The sequence below is a fragment of the Empidonax traillii genome, unplaced genomic scaffold (assembly GCF_003031625.1).
Source record: "Empidonax traillii isolate 1590-97213 ecotype Southwest subspecies unplaced genomic scaffold, ASM303162v1 scaffold600:size394560, whole genome shotgun sequence".
Taxonomy (NCBI): Eukaryota; Metazoa; Chordata; class Aves; order Passeriformes; family Tyrannidae; genus Empidonax; species Empidonax traillii.
In genome coordinates this window covers 135,630-156,691 of record NW_020955793.1, presented here as the reverse complement: position 1 = coordinate 156,691, position 21,062 = coordinate 135,630, and the positions used below count along the sequence as shown (strand labels likewise).

The 21,062-nt window shown below is 37.5% G+C and overlaps 1 protein-coding gene across 3 annotated transcripts in view; it reads right to left on the bottom strand.

Moving 5' to 3' along the window:
* The window catches only part of PALLD (palladin, cytoskeletal associated protein), a 200,921-nt gene that overhangs the window by 49,910 nt on the left and 129,949 nt on the right, over window positions 1-21,062 (bottom strand). The window contains exon 1 of one of the 3 annotated variants that reach the window (XM_027898509.1): window positions 14,781-14,843. The exons of the other annotated variants lie outside the window; for them this stretch is intronic. The gene's annotated coding sequence lies outside the window, so the exon portion shown is untranslated. Of the gene's footprint in view, window positions 1-14,780; window positions 14,844-21,062 lie in introns of those variants that run through there. 3 annotated transcript variants of the gene reach the window in all.

Below are 21,062 nucleotides of genomic sequence, written 5' to 3'. Positions count from 1 at the left end.
AGTTTGATGTCATGTTGCTGTAATTCTTCTAGTCAAAAGGAGATACATGGGGAAATGCTCTCATCATCTCCTCTTTGGCATCTCACTTACATTATTAATACTACAGCCCCCTAGAGAGTCAGTGAAACCTCCAGAGTGCAGTTCAGGATGTGTAAATTAGATGCTAAATGTCAGAAAGTATGAAGACTGCCTTAAAGAAGTGTCTTTAGAAGTCATCCAAATAAACCACAGGCTTCAAAATGAAGACAGGCAACTCAGATTCGAGCAGAAAATATACAAAATGTTCAACACATCCTCAGTAATGCAGATAAAAATGACACTACCCAAAATTCTTTCCCTCACCCACAACTTGGTAGCTCATGAGACAACTGAAGAACTCATATCACATGGTTTCACAGTCATACTAGACTTAGCATTTAATTCATTAATTTTAAAATACAGACTTTTTTTCTCATATGCATTATGCAGTTAGCTAGTATGACAGCTCTTATTTATCAGCAGTTAACAAAAGTGCTCAGCTACTCTTGATGAGGAATATTCTTTTAGGTTGAATTAATATCAGGGAGGATCCCTAATTCCAACACTACCACACCCAGCTAGTGTCACTATGTAGGAGTAGAATTAATAGAAAAGGTCAAATTGTTTAACAGCATTATGAAGTAACATTGTTAGAGTCAGGAAGAAATCTTGTGATTATTTATCAACACCATCAGCTGTAGAACAAAGAGCTGAACATAAGCCAGGCAAAAAAATTCTACTCATTGAAAAGGAGACTCATTTACTCATTTAAAAAGTAGTCCTAAAAAAATTCAGAGAAGGCAATCAACAAAAGATATGCCAAAGTGATTTTAAACATCACCAAAAAAAGCACACAATATCCCACTGCATTCTGTATGAAGGTGAATGTAAATATTTCAGACCAGAAGATCAGACCAGAGCAGGTATGGCAAGACTGGCTTTAGTCACATGGGTTATATGTGAGGACACCCGCACTGCTTAGACTAAAAAGACTTATATTAATGTAATCAACTTCCTTGTACTTTATGTTCCTTACACAATCAGCAAAATAGTTCATTTAAAATGTTAAACAATGCTTTTCAGCACAGAAATACATATCTTGCAAGTATAAATGTTAAAAGATACCCTAGAGTCTTCCTATGCACCAGAAGCAGATCTAGCATTTACTTTTCCCAAGTTCAACCTGTTTTATTTCAATAAGATATTCCTAAATCTTTTTATAATTATTTCCATTGCATATAAACATAATATCCTGGTATTAGTAAATTAACTTGGCTAAATATAGCAAGGAGCACTCGTGTTTTATGGGGCATTTTCTCTGGTATGCAGCTAATATAAATAAAATGAGCAGAGAGAAGCTGGCAGTGTTCCACTGACATTACATCACTTTTCCTTAATAGGAAACCTCTCTGCAACTTAGCATCTTGCTTTAAACACTCAGAAGTGTCCACAAAGTCTTCAGTGAGGATCATCATATAAGGTCAGCAGTTAGCTGCAAAGAACTGGATCTCCCAGTACAGCATTGAAACGAGAACCTCTAGCGAAAACCACCTTTAAAATTATTGCCAACTACAGAACAAGGGAGTTGCATAGTATCTGAGAAAAGATATGTGTAAAACATACATGATTCTAGCAAAAAGAAAAGGATAAAGTTCTAATTCCTGTGATGTTAGTTCTGTAGACTCGAGAGTTCCTCTAGAAACCACAGAAAGCAAGAAATTAAAAGGAGAGGTCTCATCCAGCATATATAAGCAGAACAGACACAAGCATCTACCGGTTTCATTCACCGCTTACTCTTTGTGTTCCTGAGAAAGACAAAGCCTCTTTTTTGTACTACCATCAGTATGGTCCCTTATCTTTAGCATGAAATTACTTTGAAGAAATTAATTATTGTAAAATATTACATGATATTCATTTACTAAGAGACAGATGTTGCCACCATATCAGCTGAGCTTTTCACAAAAAACACTAGGACTCCTTGACTGTACACAATAAAAATAAATTATGTATGCAGCAAAACCCAGTGGACCTACAAGGTTCCTCTGAGAAAAAAAAAAGTCCTTGCACTCAGTTTTTCATATCTATAACTGAGATTGCTAGTCTTTATTGTCTTGTATATTGAGAGACAAAAAGCAATCACATAGTACATGAAGAATAAAAGAGTCCAGAGAAATTTATGTTCATGCTGTAATTAATGTAAACATAAATTCTAGTTATTGTATTTCTAATGCACAATTGCTAAGCAATAATCCAATTCCTGCTTCAAGTCTGCATGCCATATTTGCTGGCATGGAATTTTATTGAGAACATAATTTATTTAAGCACTGTCACACAGACACACACAAACACAAAAATGTATTTACCACAGTACAAAAAGTCAGGGTAGGTCATTTCGTCCTTTGCTTTTTCCAGAAAAGTTTGAGAGGAGTTCACTGAATGGCTCCTACTGCTTTTAGTTGCAGCTGTGCAGCATACGCTCTTTAAAAATTTACAGTAAATGTTGCCATGTTTACATTAGTGACTCTCAGTAAAGTGGATGTTAATCAAGTCAAGGTATGCAGAAAATCAATATAATCTAGAGTACACTGAATATCACTGTGAATGCTCTCATTTAGGAACCATGTGGTGTTATGATACCACAGATTCTCTGTCCCCCTTACTCACTAAGACAAAACTAAATACTTCTGTGTGCCCTACTCTGTTCTTTCACATCCAGTTGAGACTACACAACAGTTTAGGACTCTTATAGCAGAAAGGCCAAGTGAATTAAAAGTTGAAAGTAAGTCTAGAACTGGGTGATTTTTTGTTTGGTTTTGCTTGGTTTGGGGTTTTGTGGCTTTGTTTTGGGAGTTGCGGGTGTTTCTTTCTTTGTTTGTTTGGCTTTTTTTAAAATCTTGAATCTTGTTTACTGCTTCAGATCAAAGAGCAGCCAACCAAAGGGCTCTGCTGCTGCAACAGAAGGGTGGTGCTTGTCCAGAAACAAGCACCTGAAAGCTGGACCTCCTCTAGTTCACACTGCTGGTGAGGAAATCCCTTCCAAGGGAGGGTTTGCGAAGCCATGTCTTTAGTTGGTAGTTGTGAAGGATAACAATGAACTTGTTGTATATCCACTTTACTTTGGCAGCGACCAGATCTTCAAGTTTGAATTCACATACACATTTTTAATTCAACTACCCTAAAATTAATAAAGTCTTTGTTGGAAATATTTGTGCTACATCAACACAGTCTTACCAAGTATGCAGTACAGGCCTGAAAACGAAGAAATGTAGCTTAAGACTTGATTGCCTGAATGACAAAGGTATAAAAAACAATATTCACTCTACCAGTTTCAGCCTTGTATATTTGTGTTGATCCACAATTGGCTACTTATTCCATAATTAGGTTTTCTTTTTTCTATAACAATATGAAGAGTTATGAGAATCAGCCAGTGCTCATTTTCTAAAATATCATTTTAGCAGTGGTTTAAATTAATGCCTAGTTTTCATAAAATGTCAGGGAATGCAGAGGAATGAAAGAAACAATTCAAAATAATATGGTAGCCATATTTATCTAACATTAATTGAATCTTATTACAATAAAACTTCACCAAAACCTGCTGATAGGTAATAAGCACAGTTCTTGCTAAATAAGTTATTATAACACTTTTAAGGGTTTTGTACTCTGTTGCTCTGTCATTTTGGAATCAGAGAAAACATCTGCAAAAATGAGCTGTAATGGAAAAAATTCAACTGCAAGTCTCTCACTCTTCCATCCTACCATCCTTATTATGCAAGTTAGCCTACTACATATAGCAGCCACAGGCAGAACTGATACGCTAGCTGGGCATGTACATGTTGAATCTATCATCTTTTTCTTTTCTCACTTTTCCAGCTAAGAATCACTTAGTTAACTTTGGCTTAACAACCAGTTGTACTAATTTTCTGCAGTACATTTAACCTACAGTTGAGAAATGTTGCTTTTCCCTCTGATTTGGGCTAGGAAACTGATACTAGAGCTGAAGGAAGCAGTCGGGCTGGTGGAATTACACCAGAAAAGATATTCCTACCATAGTAGGTACTCCAAAATATTTAGGTGCACGTACTTATTATGGAACAGAAAGAGTAAAGTTTATTGAAGCCCAATTAATTAAACTTGACACTTCCTAAAGGCTTTTATAACTTTGTGTATTCCCAGCCATAGCCTGACTTGGCATAGCCTGAATATGATGTACAACACTGTTATTTCTGATTGCTTACTTATCCTTCAAGCTTTTAGGCCAGTGTCTAAATTCATAAACAATAGTAAATGTAATCCTGATTTTACTGGGCAACAAAAAATCTAAACATGCCACAGATAAATCTCAAGAATTAGCACCTCAATGAGAATTTAAATCGAAAGACATACTCAAAAGCACTGGACAATATCTACTATTATAATAGCAGAACTATTTTTCTGAAAAAAAAGCCACTGAAATTTTTCCATTAAACCAAAGTTTAGTTTGAACATATGTCCTTGTCCACAAAACACGGCAATCTGCACTTCCATGTACACTGCTCATATGACAGTAATCTGTGCAATGAAAGACCTGATAACAGATAGCAAGAAAATTAGGCACAGACAGCAATTTACAGGACAAACAATTAATTTAGACCTGAATGGATATATCCAAGAGCATCCAAGGAAAACTGAAACATTAAACTGCTTCTCAATTAGGGAAATACATTTTTCATATGTCTCCCACCTACCAAAAAACTATTTCACCCCCTCTTTTCTGTCCTTCATGCAGCATGTTGCCATTACTTAAATTATTCTACAGATTTCAACTGTGGCCAGCGATTTTAGCAAACCCTAAAATTTCCAAAATGAAGGACAATTAATTGAGAAATTAATCATTTAAGTAACTTCCTTTTTAAGTGACTCTTAACAAAGACACTTTCAATTTCATGCAAAACAGGGAACAATCTATAACAAAACTTTTGAGGAATCTGAGGTAATTAAATAGAGGAAGCATTTGAAAATAATCTCAACAACCAACCACAGAAATTAACATCAGTAACTTGGGAAGCTTGACAGCAAATTTCCGTGATTCTATCTCTATCACAAAGACCATGAATTATGACAGAGAGAATTTCTCTAACTCAGAAGCACATTAAGTATTATTTAATTATGAATTTGTGACGATTTTAAGCTCTCAGACAAGCAGCTTCTGTCTTGTATCAGAAGGCCCTGGCACTTCCGTTAATTAAAAAGGTACTATTCACGTGATTTAAAAATCTCCCCCAAATATCCCAGTTTCACTCTGATTAGTCAGTCCTCTATTACTCTGCATAACCAACTTTGCTCTACCAGTCCTGGAAATTCTGACCGACACAATAAACCTTTTCGGAAAACAGAGAGGTTACTTATTAAAAGTATTAGGCATCTCAGAGCTCTGTATATTCATACAAATTCACCCAACTCCCCCAACTTTCATGTACTACAGATCAGCTTCCTTCTTAAAAGCATTCCAGTTCTATTCTGCTCCACTCTTTATCAATGAGCGTGTTCCTTCAAATATTAGCATTGCAAACAATTACACTAATTCAGTACTCTTACAAGAATTCACTCAGTAAACAGGGCCTGTCTCTTGCATTTGTGGACAGTAATGCTTAAAGCACAAACATCTATCTTCTTAATCAAAAAAAAGGACATAATGTGAGTGCTGTGTTTTAGCTACAAACCAACAATTAGCCTTGACGGTCAGCTCAGCGCTTTTGTAATTCATTATAATTAACTGTCCCTAGGTCACTCCTCTTTTCTGGTTACAGTGTACCACAAAAAAAGTCCAAAGTGTATACCCAGCAGGAATGTAAACTTCACAAAGTTACAGAACAGTTTCAAAGACTATTCAAAGTGAGGATGCAATAGCATTGTCTGGCAGCTCAAAGGAGGAGCAAGCTGCAGCCAGAAGAGGATGAAATCAGAAGTATTTTATTGCCTTTTAGTAAAACAACATGCTAAATCTAGCATTAAAGATATCAATACATTTTCTGAACCAAACATTTCACCACACAAAGAGCTTTGCCCATAGATAATAATTAGATCCTTGTAAGAAGTGCAAGAATGGTCTACTTAATCTCAAGACCCATATGGCAAAAGAACCTGAAACTAATTTTTAACATTTGTGCTCACAAGTTAATACACTGATTTATTCCTGCAGTCTGCAATGAACGGAACATTCCCAAGTTCTATATGTGTTTCTGAGGTCTAAATTTCTCGATACTTCTTGCAGAACCTGCAGAATCCCCGTGACCATTTGCTGAAGAAAACTTCCAGTGAGGTATCACAGACCAGCTGGAAATGCTGAAGCTTAGACAGACAAAAATGCCTGCTCCTTTTAAATGTCAGCCTGTGCTCCAGAAAGTGCTGCTTCCTTCAAGGACTGAAACCAAGTCCTTGATCTTTGGCTAACTGAGAGGCATGTGGTCAGTGCTGAGCTTCGCCATCCTGGGAAGGATTCCACCGTGCACTGGTCCTACCACGTGATGTGCCTCTGACATCAAGACTAGATTGCTGCAATATGTTCCAGTAAGGGCTGGAGCCATACAATTGGTAGGAGAGCAAGGGAAACATGGCAGAGATCCTGATTTCTGAGCCTTCTGCTCCTTTTTCTGGGTATTTCATGTTATTCAGATAAATATTATAATTTATATTAATTGTCTCTTTATACTTATAATTGTCTCTTTATACCTAACCATCAACAAGACCACTGAATTTTGAAGGGATGGATGCACAGGAGCCTAGAATTTTAGAATCAGTGTATAAATTTTTATTTCTAGAATCTCAGAAACACTTGAAGTTGCTGTGGTTTATGGGCCAGAGACAATCATAGATCTAAGCTCAGTCAACACCTGAAAATTCATTCTGTGTTTGAAAAATATGGACATATCATTTTGATTTTATCTTAATAGGAACTCTTTTTTTCTCTCCATCTATGTAGGCAAATGTGCATGCAATATCCATCAAATTCAGTTGCATATATATGAAAGCAGTGTATAACCTTAGCTTTTTTCCCCCCTAAAAGTTCTGTGTTCTGTGGACACAAACATTCCTGAAGTACAACAAACAAACAACCCGCCCTAACCAAACAAAAAGGCTTAGGTATTTTAGTGCAAAGCAGAAAATTGAAGCAATCCTTTTCCCGAAATTCCTGATGAACCACTTAAGAAAATGTTAAACAGTTAGTAACTGCAAAATCTCTAGCAGAAACTCCAAAAGTCACGGAAGATAAAGAATGGAAACCATATGTAACATCCTAGAGACTCACAAGACAATGTAATATACTTTCAATGTAGTTTGAACTTCCGTAGTCTCACCTTAATAATTGGATTTCATATGCTTGCAGAAACTGATAGAAGAGGTGTCTCTTTTAGTTACATACAGTTCTCCAGATTTTTTTAGAGATAGAAAACTATGAAGATGTGCAGGAAATCAAGACCTTCTCCTAGAGCATAGCCAAGCAGTATGGCAATCTACTTACTGCCTGAAATATAGCCTACAAATGTTATATGTAAAAGAATAAACATGCAATTCAGCAAGGACATTGAATCTGTGCATGTGAGATTTATCATGGCTATATGAAAGTTTTCAGGTAGCTTTAGAAACAGAAGAAGAATAGAATTTGGCCCTGTCAGACCAGGAAGCACGTCTGTTGTGAAAAAGTGTCTGTTCACTGACAATAATCTACGGTTTATAGAGAAAAAATACAAAGTCTGATGACTTGTCACCCGAGCAGTATTGATGAACACTTCTGAAGCCCCACTTCTGAAGTCTTTTCATGAAAATGTCTGAAAGACGTCTGTAGATATGCACCAACATCTCTGTATGGATATCAATAATCCCTTTAAATATTCTTTATGTAATTCTGGTTTTGGGCACCTCAGATTTGCACAGAAATAGCATCATCTTGCAACAGACTTACCATCAGTAACACAATACCAAGTAACTCATGCCTTCATTCAATTCCCTAGAAGTTTTGATAGGAAACACAGATCACACACAAACACAGACCGCATGGAAGTACCCCATCCACAAAATATTACGACCACCTCTGGGATTTTCATACCCTCACTTGTACTAAAAATTCCACTAGATCTTTGGTCAAAACAAAATACAATCATGAATCAAGTTGCCCTCCTAAAGCCTTCAAACACTGAAGAGAAAGGTTTTATATTTCAGAGCCAAAATAAGTACAGTGAGGTGGGCTGGAAGAAATACAGCACCACTGGGTTTCTGCGCAAGGAAATTCTCTTTTCATTTGTGCAAAACTTTCTGTGTTGCCTTGGCGAATCTCCTTGCTAGCCAAAGTTGGCTATTAAAAGTGTTTTGCACTCAAATAGTTGCTTTAAACAAATGATTCTCATGTGTCAGAGATTTTTACTTTATGCTGTATAAGGACACACACACATATACATTCACACACCATTAGATTCATATGTACACGGAAATATACTTGCATTATCTCCTCTCATAAAGAACTGTGATTTAGCCTATTTAGAAGAATTCAGATTCAGTCAAAGAGTAAAAAAATTAAAAATACTTCAAAATCCAACTACAGAAACAATATAATGATGCTTTGTTAAGGAGAAGTCTTCCAAGTTGTGAGTAAGGTGCAAAAATGGGTAGGAGCAAGACTAGCTCAAAGGTTGGCCTAAAACCAGCAGGTTGGCTCTCCTGAGAAAAGTTGCTGTAACATATGTGAGTCTTGATTTAAACCAGATTTCTGTATTCAGTGTGTCTGGAGAACTAGGACCATACTTTTTAAATGAATCTGTAGCGGAAAAACTACAAAAAAAAATCTAAATATTCCATACTCTTTTTCTATTCACTAGAACCCAGACAGGACCTCCTAATGAAGTTTCTGCAGTCCATCAGATACCGCATGCTTCCATGCCTTGCTCTCTGAAGTGCATTTGTCAGAAGAGAGAAATTAATTTTAAATTGCAATTTAAAAATTAAATCTAGCTGACTGAATCTTCATCTTAATTCCATGCTTTTATAGAATCATAGAATCACCAAGATTGGAAGAAACCTGTAAGAACATCAAGTCCAACCATCAACACAGCACTACCACTGTAACCTGTAAACCACTAACCCATATCACCCAGATCCAGATGCCTCCAGGGATGGGGATTCCATCACTTCCTTGGGCAACCTATTCAAATGCCTGACCACCCTAATGGTGAAAAATGTTTTCTAATATCTAACCTGAATTTCTCCTGTCTCAGCTTATGTCCATTTCCTCTTGTCCTCTCACTGCAGGCACGGTAGAAGAGACCTGCTCCCACCTCACAACAACCTCCTTTCAGGTAGTTGTAGAGAGCGATGAGGTCCTCCCTGAGCCTCCCTTTCTCGAGACTCAACAAACCCAACTCCCTCAGCCGTTCCCCCTAAGACATGTTCTCTAGACTTTTACGAGCCTCGGTTGCCCTTGGCTGGACGCGCTCCAGCACCTCCATGCCCTTTGTAAAGTGAGTGACCCAAAACTGAACGCAGTACTCAAGGTGTGACCTCACCAGTGCCAAGTACAGAGGGATGATCACTTCCCTGGTCCTGCTGCTACACCATTCTTGATAAGGCCGAGACGCCACTGGCCTTCTTGGCCACCTGTTTTAGAACAAAGTTTGGTCATTTTCTTGTAAATGCAAAGACTGCAACAAACTCACTTGAGACTGTAAAAGCAAAGAGTTACAAGCTAATGTTGTAAACGTAATACCCTCTGTTTTTCTGTTTACACACACACCTCAGGTACTATGTTGTTTTAATGGATACAGTAGCACACAAGAGGAGTATCAGTGAATTCGATGAGGTTATTCGATTGTTACAAATGTTAACATCACTAAACCAGTATTTTTGTGTGTTAATCTATTTTTACATTTCAGTCTGGAAAAAAAATGTAACCATATTGCCAATGAAAACCAAAAAAATCTTTTCCTGTACATTTCTGCTGGCTGACACATCATGTCTGCAAATAATAGTCTTTTTCTAAAAAGCCTTTACTTTACACAATACCTAAAGGATAAATAAGACACACCATCTTAAGAACATTTACCAAAACTTGGATACTTTGGTAATGCAATATTGCAGCTCCTGATGCACAGGCTCAACTTTTGAACTAAATAACTCTGGCATATTTTTAAGGTATGCATATTTTTGAGGTATGAACTCAACGCCATATTGCCACTTTCTGCTTGAAATATACTATAGTGAACTGTGATAAAAGATTTATTTCTCAAAGAGAATAATTAGAAGAATTGATTTTTCTTATCCTACATTATAGACCAGCACATATAATGTACACCATCTTCTGAAATTGGTAACAAACAAAATCCTGAGTGCATTTAAAAGAGGAATTTCAAAGAGAACATATTTTGGTGATGTGAATGAATATCATTTCCCAGGCTCAGAAGAATGTCCTGGGAAGGACTTCAGGGAATTGTGAATAACTTCTACTAAAGGATGGTATAAGATAATCTAAGGTAATCAACGATTTCTTACACAAATTATTACTGGAGAGATTTGCACACTATAAAAACTAGTGAAAGCAGATTCAGTTTTTTCTTGGCTCACCTCACACAAGTGCATAAGCCAGCAAAAGCCCATCAAGAAATTGAGCCCACTGTATTTATTTATATAAAAATAAATTCTGTTTATCTTAAACCCCTTCCCTTTGTGAAAGTGGGAAGTACTGGGGAGTGCCATACACAATACACTAACTATAATCACTTTCTGCTTCAATAAAGGAAATACAAACTTCCTGCCTTGGCAAAGGCTAGAATGTCTCAAGCAGGTGGGAAAAGGATCACATTAAGTGTCTAGACAACAGTGTGGAGGAAATATATTTCTTAAATTTTCTATTTGTGTGCTAATCCTGTAGACTTCACATGTAAAAAGAACTACCTTAATTTATGATTCTCCTTCTATGATAATTATATTTTTAATTATATGAATACCCAAACGTTAAATGATCTGTAATGCTCCAGGAAGTTCTGACACTTGTGGTCACAAGACACTTCTTCAATTTCTGCAGAGTAAGAGGTTAAAATGTGTCTTCTGGGCATACTATAACTTGGTTAGTAATTGCTCTGTACGTGTTCTTCCTAAGTCTTCCAAATGCATGTATTATCACTATGAAATCATTACTCAGTATTGCTGTTACTGAGTGGGAGCTTCACTCCAAAGGGAACTTAATTACTTAATCTAGCACTGAAATGCTATCTGTTAAGAAAGCAGGAATATTTACAAGATGGAAGATGATTCATGAATAAAAAAATTCCGTAGGCATATTTTGATTAAATAATATTCCCAGGATGAAAGATTTCCAGCCAGTTATTACATTCTCAAGAATATATGGGACTATCATCAATTAATATGTTCTATACAACCCCGACATTTTTATTGGGAAAACAAAATCTTAGGGCCTCTAACTCTTTGCAGGTCAGGAAAGGACCAGTATGTTCCCAAATTCTTGAAGTCTTCTTTCTTGGAGAGTAAACAGTAAATAAAAAGACACATGACAATACCAGAAAATATTTCATATGGAAGTCATGCAACTTAATGGTACACATGCTTATTTTCCTCTTTAAGACAATTTCTTCGCAATGCGCCCTATGCACTTCCCTTATCTACACATTTTTTATAGTAGAAATTCAACTTTTTAAAACCAAAGGCCTTTATCTTCATATTTTTCAGGTTTAGTGTCTACAAATATTCATAATCTACAAGGAAATAATGCTATACACACAGAGGAAACCAACATACATGACATCTCACTGACTGATGGTCTACTCTGCTCCCAGGATCCACATTAATGCTAGCATGAGTAAAATTGCAAAGCAGCTAATTTAAGTAGAACTGAAAGAGAAATTAGGTTGCTGTTTGAGGAATACAATAATTTCCCATCAAATACACAGCTGTACAAGTAAGATCAGTTTACTCTGCCCAGCTGAGAACCAGGTAAGGACAATAAGGTGTCTCATGGATCATTTTGAAACAGAGTAATAGAAAGAAATTCTGTAGATTAGAGAAAGAAGAAATTCCCAATGTAAGTGGGCTGACCAACATTCCCACAGATCAATTCCACCCAGACCACTCCCTTGGTCTTACAATGCCTAAAGCCCAGCAGCTGAACATTACTCATCAGATTTACCACTGCGTCCTTACAAAAAAGGAGGCATGCTGTTCTAACATAGCTTACATAGCTATTAGAAATGGCTGCTGCAGTCACACAGACCACAAAGGGGATGACAAGATGCAATCACGCTCTTGTTTGTGGAGCAGTTAGACTGTTGTGCCCTGCACACCATCATATAAGCTCAAAAAATTCTTCGGTGCCAAGCAGAGAATAGCGAGTTTCTTTCTGTTACCTGGAACCATAGCTCTCAATAGTTACTTTAAAATAACTGTAATTACACAAATAAGTAATTACTTTAGAATAATATACTTTGCAAAGTTTTATATGCTGCAATCATCACACATCACAAAGAGAAAACAGTTAACTCGGGCCAATCAAAAATAATAGGCCCACAATAATATGTTGCATGAGCGTCCAGCAAGATGAGCTTAGCCAGGACAATATGTGTATAACTGTTCTGCTCTTACAAAAAAAAAGCAAAAAAAAAAAAAAAAAAAAAAAAAAAAAAAAAAAAAAAAAAAAAAAAAAAAAAAAAAAAAAAAAAAAAAAAAAAAAAAAAAAAAAAAAAAAAAAAAAAAAAGGGTAGAGAATTTTAAGAACATTTTAAAGACAACAGAGAATTTTCTAGGATTTCATTAAATATAAGAACATAATAATGTGTTTTACAGCAGTGCTTTTTAATGTCTTGACTCCCATAAAGCTACAAGAAAAGTTATGTGCTATATTTCTGCCAACTGCTAACAAACCTTTACCACATATCCCCCATACCAATTTTAGGAAAACTTCTATGTCAGATTGCAGTGTATGATAACTTGGTAAATTTTGACTTTGTGATTATCAGGCCTCTACTATCTCAAAGATGAAAGCAATGTTTTTATTCAAATGAGACACTCCTAATTCCAATAAAATCCTATCTGCATATTCCTAAGTGTTTATAAAGTTGCTAGAACATCTGTATACCTCCTACCCCATCTTTCTAGTTTTTTTATTCCAACTCTTATCCCTTTGCCCTCACCTTTTCCCACAGGTTTTCTCCTCCTGGCCAGGAAAATTAGTACCAGAACATTATTTCACAAGCAGTTCTTTCAGGCTTTGTTCCCCAACTAAAAGGATGAATCTCTCTGAGAATCCTGTTTTCAAAAGTATTTGCACCCTTTTTCATAGTGAAGTGGTTTAGATACAGTCAACCAACGTGTTGAGAGACATTTTACTTTTTCTGGTTTGTTTTTGTTTTTTGGGGTTTTTTTCCATCTTCTTGTTATCGATTCTGTATCTTAATCCTTCCATGTCTGGTATGCACCATAAATCACAGACTAGCTCTGGATGTCTGGAAACTGTTGGACTTCCTTGAATATCATCATAACTTTTCCCACCCCAGACCTCCAGTGAATTTCTGTGCATGCAGACTTGTGAGAGAACATAAAACTTTCGCAAAATATGTAATACATATTATGAAGTTAATTTCAGAAATATAAGGTTTGCTCCCAGGAATCATGATTTCAGTTCAATACAGCCACAGAGTACCATGGAAAAACAGTTTCTTGACCTCAAAGCCTAATGAAACATTGACTGTGTCAACTCCTATTTTTAGATGTATGCTCTGCAGTGCCATATTCCTTAATATAAAGCTGACCCAAATGTTCCAACAGCAGACGTTGGTTTCTCTTTGATAGCCAATGCATATCTTTGCTTTCCAAGTTTCTGTAAACACATCATTATAAGGAAGGCCAGTCTTACTTTTCCCAGCCTTCTTTCTAATTATGTGCCTGCTGCCAGGAAACTTTCCTCCTTTTTTTTTTTTTTTTTTTTTTTTTTTTTTTTTTTTTTTTTTTTTCCTTCAGTACTAAAATTTAAACAAAAATCTGCTGAAGACTTGGAAAAGAAAAAAAAAACCCTCCAAAACTGTTACTGTTAAAAGTTACAAAGTTACTAACACTAAATTCCTTTCAACATTCAGTGATAAACATTAGACCAAAAAAAGTGTGTCTAGAGGAGTACATCAGTGGTAGATTACCAAATATGTCTTCCTTATAGACATACAGGAAAAAAAACAACCCAAACCACAGCAAAACCTCCCCAAACTCCCAAACAGAACATTTTGTTTGGATTTGGTTTAATTTTGCTAAGAAGTTTTCTAAAAGTTCAAGTCTCCTGCCCAATACCAGCTCTCTTCCAGGACTATCACCGGGTTCCTACAGAAGTCTCCTACAAAGAAGGCTGCGAAAGCACTAATATTTTACTCCTCCATTGTATTTACTAACGACTGATTTAGCAAGTCTTGAGCTACAGAGATGCACAGAGCCGCTGCCGCCACAACAGCATCCTTTCTGCATTTGGAAACGCCAAGGGGACGGACAGGGTCGGCAAATAAAGTGCATCAGCCAAACTCGAATGAGACTACAGACGATGTGGCAAACCAAAAGGGCGAAAAAGTCGTGCAGAAAAAGAGAAGTACTCGAAAGAAAGGCAGTCTGCCCGGTCCGATTACAGCATGATTTCATTTTTCCTGACTTTTTCTCGCCTCCCATCACCGCTTCTGCCTTCAGTGCGTTCACCTCATCCGAAGAAGACGCGTCACGCACCAACTCGTGGAAGTCTCCTGCCATCTTACCTCGGCAAGGCTGAGCGGGCAGTTATCACATAGCCGAGCGCAGGTTTCCCAGGAGCGGGCAGCAGCAGCAGCAGCAGCGGCGGCGGCGGCGGCGGGCTCGGCTCGGCTCGGCTCGGGGCGGAGCGGAGCGGCGCCCGCAGGTACCCGGCGCTATATAGGGCGGGCCCGGCGGCGCGGCCACCGCGCCGTGACTCACCCGGGAGCCGCCGCCGGCGCGTCCCACTCGGCAGCTTCACGTTAAGAGTCCCGCGGCCGCCCCGGGCTCCCCGATGTGTGCGGGAGGCGTGACCAGGCTGCCGGGAAAGGCAGGGAGACGTGTGTTTCCCCCAGCGAGTCGCCATCGGGATCATTTCTCACCATTGCCGCGGCCTTACACTTTATTTTACTCTCCCCTCGGAGGTGCAAGGACTGGGACCTTGTGATACACTTTTTTGCCAAAAAAGGCTCTAGTCCCAGGCTGGAAGTTCACTTCTTTCCCTCCAGGAACCTGGCATCCGTAGCCCGCAGAAAAGCTTGAGAAATTTTTACTAGCACAGAAGCAGCCGCTGCAGCTGCCTAGAACGTAGAAGAAACATCCCAGGCTCTTCCATCTTGCCATACAGCTACACAAAAGTGTTGCCACGAGAATTTACATCCTATCTGCATAGGAAAAGTTTCCATGATTTCCACATAATTTTTGCCTGCATGACAGAGCGGGTGGGATTGCTACACTTTTAACGTAGAACTGCAGAAGTGATGTCTCAAGCTATTCTTCTAATCCTTTAAATGCAGTTCTTTTAAAATAACACTTGTGCCACTACTCATCACTACCAACTCCTCAAGTTTTCAGGTTAAACTGAATTTTTAAAAGCATACCGTGCAATTGCACTGTAGTCATCTGTTTTACAAATAGTCTTCTGCATCTTCTTCATTTTCCAAAGAATAACATCAGAGATCAGAAAACATTTAGTATATGATATAAAAATCTTGCTGTTTTGTGGTCTAATTATGCAAAACCTTCCAGAGTGTCACTTACTCTAAATACATTAATTACTACTACATGTTGTATTAAGGGCATCATTTGCAGGCAGATTTTTTTTTTTTACACCCTCCCCCCGCCTCCCCCCTCCCCCAAGGAGAGAGAGAGTGCTTGATTTCTGTTGCTGGTTCATAACCTTCCTACTATAACCCATTTTAGTCCTGGTGCAGTGCTTTTTTTACAGATTACAGACCAACATCAGTTTTATAAGTAACATCTACTTAAACACCTGCTCGAAACAAGATGGGTAATCACAAAAGATACATCTATAACACACTTATTCACAATTCCATGCTTAGCCCCCAGAAGCAATCAGTGGTATCACCTGTGTTTTCTACATCATGAACTGCAAATAAGTGCAAGAACATGCAGCCTTTTGTCTCACTGTCCAACATCCTGAACAATGATTAAAAGATTTTAGGGCAGCCAAAAGCAAGGGTGGTCCTCTCTCTTCTTTGACCTCCAGTTTCCAATCAGTGTGTATTATAGTTCAGCTCTGGATGCCTGGAATCTGTTGGGCTTATGCAGGAACATCATCATACCTATTTTCTTCCAACTGATGTGAACCTCCAAGATGAGCAAGACCTGTACCTGAGAAAATTCATTCTGTAGTGGATGATGGAGAACACGGTGGCACTGAAAATCTCTCTGTTTACTCAATCCCCTTCACCCCTTTTCACCACCCAGTCCTCTTTAGTCCTCAGAACTCAGTCCACATCACTCAATCACTCCAGAATGTAACAGGGAGAACAGAGGAATGCTGCCAACTAGGAAAAAGGAAGGGGAAAATAAAGCATCTCCCCATTGCTAGAACAGAGAATGACATGCCAGATCCTGGCAGCTAGAAGACTGGCACTACACCAGCACTCTGTTTCCAAATCTGGTATGTGACTATGGGGAAGAAGCAGGTAGCTCATACACAGTATTAAGATAGTGCAAAGATAAAAACAGTATCACTCATGGCTGATCAGGCCTCTCTATGATTTTGGGTTGGTATGCTTGTGGAGAACAGTACTTTATCTAAAAAGCACAACACAGTTCAGCCAGTAGTAGCTGCAGATAATGCAACACACAACAAAGAATAGACTGATGTACAGTAGGAAAAGTCAATGATTGAAAAACAGTACTTGGACCTCACATCTCTTATCTGCACTTTCTCCTTTGTATTTGATTGTACCAGACTGAGATAAGACTACATTAAAGACACGCACTGAGGAGTTCTCTGACATTTTCTTCTGTCACAGCTCTTACACATTTTGCACATAAGCATTTTATGTCTACGCATGTTCACTTCATGGGGATGGAAGATGACAGCACAGACAGCTTGTGCACATCATCTTAGTTCAAGACCCTGGTTTCCCTGTGACTCCACAAGCATAACTGGGCATGGAAAGTGAAAATGAAGCTTAGCTTACTGGGAAACAAACGCTGAGGCACAATGTGAGATAAAGATCCAAAGAGAAAAGAAACAAAACCACATGCTTAACTTAAAACTTAATATGATCTGTGATTCTTTCTTGTAAACAACTTTGCCTATCGTTCCAGCCCCAGGAACATTTGGTTCTGGTTTAAGAAGTTTCCAACTACGTGTACAGCATGACTGGCAAACAGAAATGGGAGAAACTCATGACACGTAAAAAGACAGTTGAATGCAACTCCAATTAAGTCCTAATATTTAAATGAAATATTTTAAAAGTAATTATAATTCTAACAAACAGCTTTTGGCAAAATGCAGTAAAAGACCCCAAGAATCCATTTCTGTGGACCAGTGGAGGCAATGGTAGATGTCACTAGTAAAGCAATCACCAAGGTGTTGAAAGTTTTTTTGCTAGCATTCATTTTAACTTTGAGAATCATCACAAATTAAGATTTACTTTCCATACCACCCTGCAAATAAAATTAAATTAGTATTATTTAAAGTACAAAACCAGATGCCTTCAGGAAAGAAAAGCTGAAAATGCAGAGAGAAAACCTTACACAAAGTAATTATATCCTCAGCAATCTGAGTGAGAACAAATGAAGATAAAACAACTCAATGGACATTGTGAGAGAACTTGTCCAATTCTTAAACTACTACAGAATAATTTGTATCATTTAAATGGAACCTTTTTGCTTGCATTGTATTTTCAGTGAAGAAAGTGTATTTTAATATCTTGTACATACATTTTCATTCAGAACAACTGGTTTCCAGGTGGTACTATCCTACAAAGAACTATATACTTCCATTTCCTCTCTTCTCTTTGCCTCCTTGTGTTTTCTTCATAATGACATTCAAAAAATTAACATCTTAGCTGGTGACTTAACAAGGACATTTAAAGCTACACTGGAGTGTGCAATTCTGATCATATCAGTTAAGATCAAATCTTTCAAATTTTTTAAAAATCAAACAAGAATGCTTTTCAAAAGAAAAAACAACAACAAATCAAATGTAAAAAATTCTGAGGTCTAGAAAGAAGCTGTGATTGAGATTCAAATGTTCTTTTCTACATGGGGGAGACATATGACATGAGATTCCTTTGATCTTAAAAACTAGAAAATAATTTAAGGATATAGGCATGCCTGTAAAGCAACCCAAATAGTATTCCGCTAACCACAATGGAGCTTTGCATATTACAGTTAAAAAAAACATTAAGCTCAGATGGAAGTGTCAGTAATATAGACCCTGAAGGACTGATTAGAAGAGGGAATTGAAAGAGCTTACAAGCTTCCAGACTGATTCCTATGCAGCTGACTGAATTCAATGATCTATGGAGGCCAATTCAGCAATCTCCCTGTTTTTCTTACAAAAGGGAAATGTATCTCATTTACACTAGCTGTGCAAAATAAGCTTTGACATGCCAACCATTGTGGACTTTCAAATTAAAAAAAAAAAAAAAAAGAGTACCTCCATAAAATTACATCCCCTCCCATGCTGTACTTGACAACATTTAAAGCTTTGAATGGGGATTACTAAGCCAGGAACAGGACACTGACTTTCTTGGAGTGCATGAGAGTTTAAGATTTCTTTAGAAGTCCAGAATGGATTTCCTAAAAGCAAAATTACTAACTATACCTCTGAAATGGCAATTGCCAAACATGTACCAGTCCAGTGTGTCTAGCACTATTTCAAAAGTCTACTGAATCTGGTATTACAAGTATCCTGTTCTGCCTAACTTGGCTGGTGTCAGCAGACACTGTGGTCCTCACTGTAAATTGCTTTGTTTGGTATCATTTAATGCTGGTGAAATTCACAATGTCTGAACTGGAAACACCAAGCTTTTGTTTGTGGCTTTTGTTTTGCTCAGCAGTTCTGGAAAATAAAAGATCACGTTTGTTGCAAGAAAGATTATTTGAGCAAACATTTCCTATCACTTTCAATTCTGCCAATACATACCATTAAAGTGATGTGTTTCATAAAAAGGAAAAAACAGCTAGAGTCAACACTTGATAGCATATCATACTGCAAAGTCTCTGATCTGTGAAAATGTGATTCAACAACAACAAAGGGTCTTTTTCCACATTTCTAGTAATACCTAGATGAAAACAAAAATTAGAAGTTTCTACTGCTGATAAAATTTTCATGACAGCAATTACCATTTTAATGGAAATACATGCATACGTGCATCTGTTTGTGTATATACATGGAGATGAAGTGACTCATGCTTAACTCTTCTTTGTTATACCACTATTTCACCTTTTGGACTAAAATAGCAAAGGTCTTCACAGTAAAAAGAGTTGCTTAAGTGATATTGATTAGACTTACTGTGTAACCCCTATGACACCATGGAGAAAAACCATCAGTCTTCAGTGTAGACACTTTCTAACAAGGAACGGGCACAGTGACAGTTGAACAACAAGCATATACAGAAGTCAGGTATGCCAATAACTTCCTAAAGTACCCAGATACTTCATATCCACATGCTTGGTCTGTTCTGCCCATGAGTAATTCTTGAGATTTCCTGGCCTGCACAACTACTGCTATAGTGTAAGAGCTATGGAAATTAAATACAACAAAATATACCCTGGAAAACAATTCACTCCTCAGTAAAATGACATAGCACTCTTCAGCTGTGATACTGAAAATGACATTCACAAGCATTACTATGGATTTATGACAGGTCTACCTACAAAGAAGGCTTATATAAAGTCACAGATGGTTACAGCAATTTGAATGTCACCCGTAAGTCCTTCCCAGTTCTGAACTCAAATCTCAACACTACATTCTCTTCTTTAATACTCGTGATATGGTAATAGTGAGTGTGTTGTATCTTTCAATTAGCTACATTTCAGTAACTTACAGCTGCTGTAATTGTGAGGCCTGTCAGGAGAGATAAAGAAGCTTTTTATTCTGAGTCAGGCTTCCCTACAATATTTTAAGTGTTTCTCAGTAGCTGTTTATGACCTGCTCTTGTCACAATTTCAAGACCAAGGCATAACTTACTTCCTTTCATCAGGACATCAAGCTCATAGTGCATGTAATTCTTTGCTATAAGGACTGTGAATTTAGGAGACATTCTGTTGTTTAAGTTTTGAAACCAGAGCAAACCAGGCCAGTACATTAAACATTACTGCTGAAATTTGTGCCCACAACTATTTAGTTTTCTCTATTCTAGCTTTCACACAGTCAGCAGAGATCATAGCTGCTCCTTTACCTTCTGAATGTTTCTCTTGTGTTGACTCTTTCTGCTCCAATTGAGTCTGAAGTGAAAAAGTGAATAGTGTTCCCCATCTTTTCCCACTGGGAATAAGACCTTTTAACTTCAGTCAGTATAATGTCCCAAGACACTGTGGATTAGGATCACAGAGTATGAATTCTACGTCTATGTTTAAAACAGTACCTTATTTGTATTTCTGATATCCCATAATGTTTATCCATATTTCATATTGTTATGAAATGCTTTTCTATCTGGATTGTCAGCATACTTTTAGGGTTTTTTTTAGTACTCATTTTTTTTATTTTCTCTCTTTCTTTACTACTTCTTTTAACTGCACACACACTTCTGTCTCTCAAGCGTGCATGTGTACCCTTTCCAGATGAATTTCTGAGTTTTCATTAGAACACTACAGTAGGCAAAAACTCATAATGTCTTTTTGTAATGCCTGAAATTATCTGCAGTGGGATTCTTTCCCCCTGGCAGAGGATGACTCATTTATCTTCAGTCTGCTAACCAAGGGGCCTGCCAAAGACCCCTCCTTTATAAACAAAAATCTATAGAGAGCTTTCAGAAACATGAGAAAATATGACAAACACAGCTTGAGTTCTTCAGCTTTGCTGGCAGAAGATC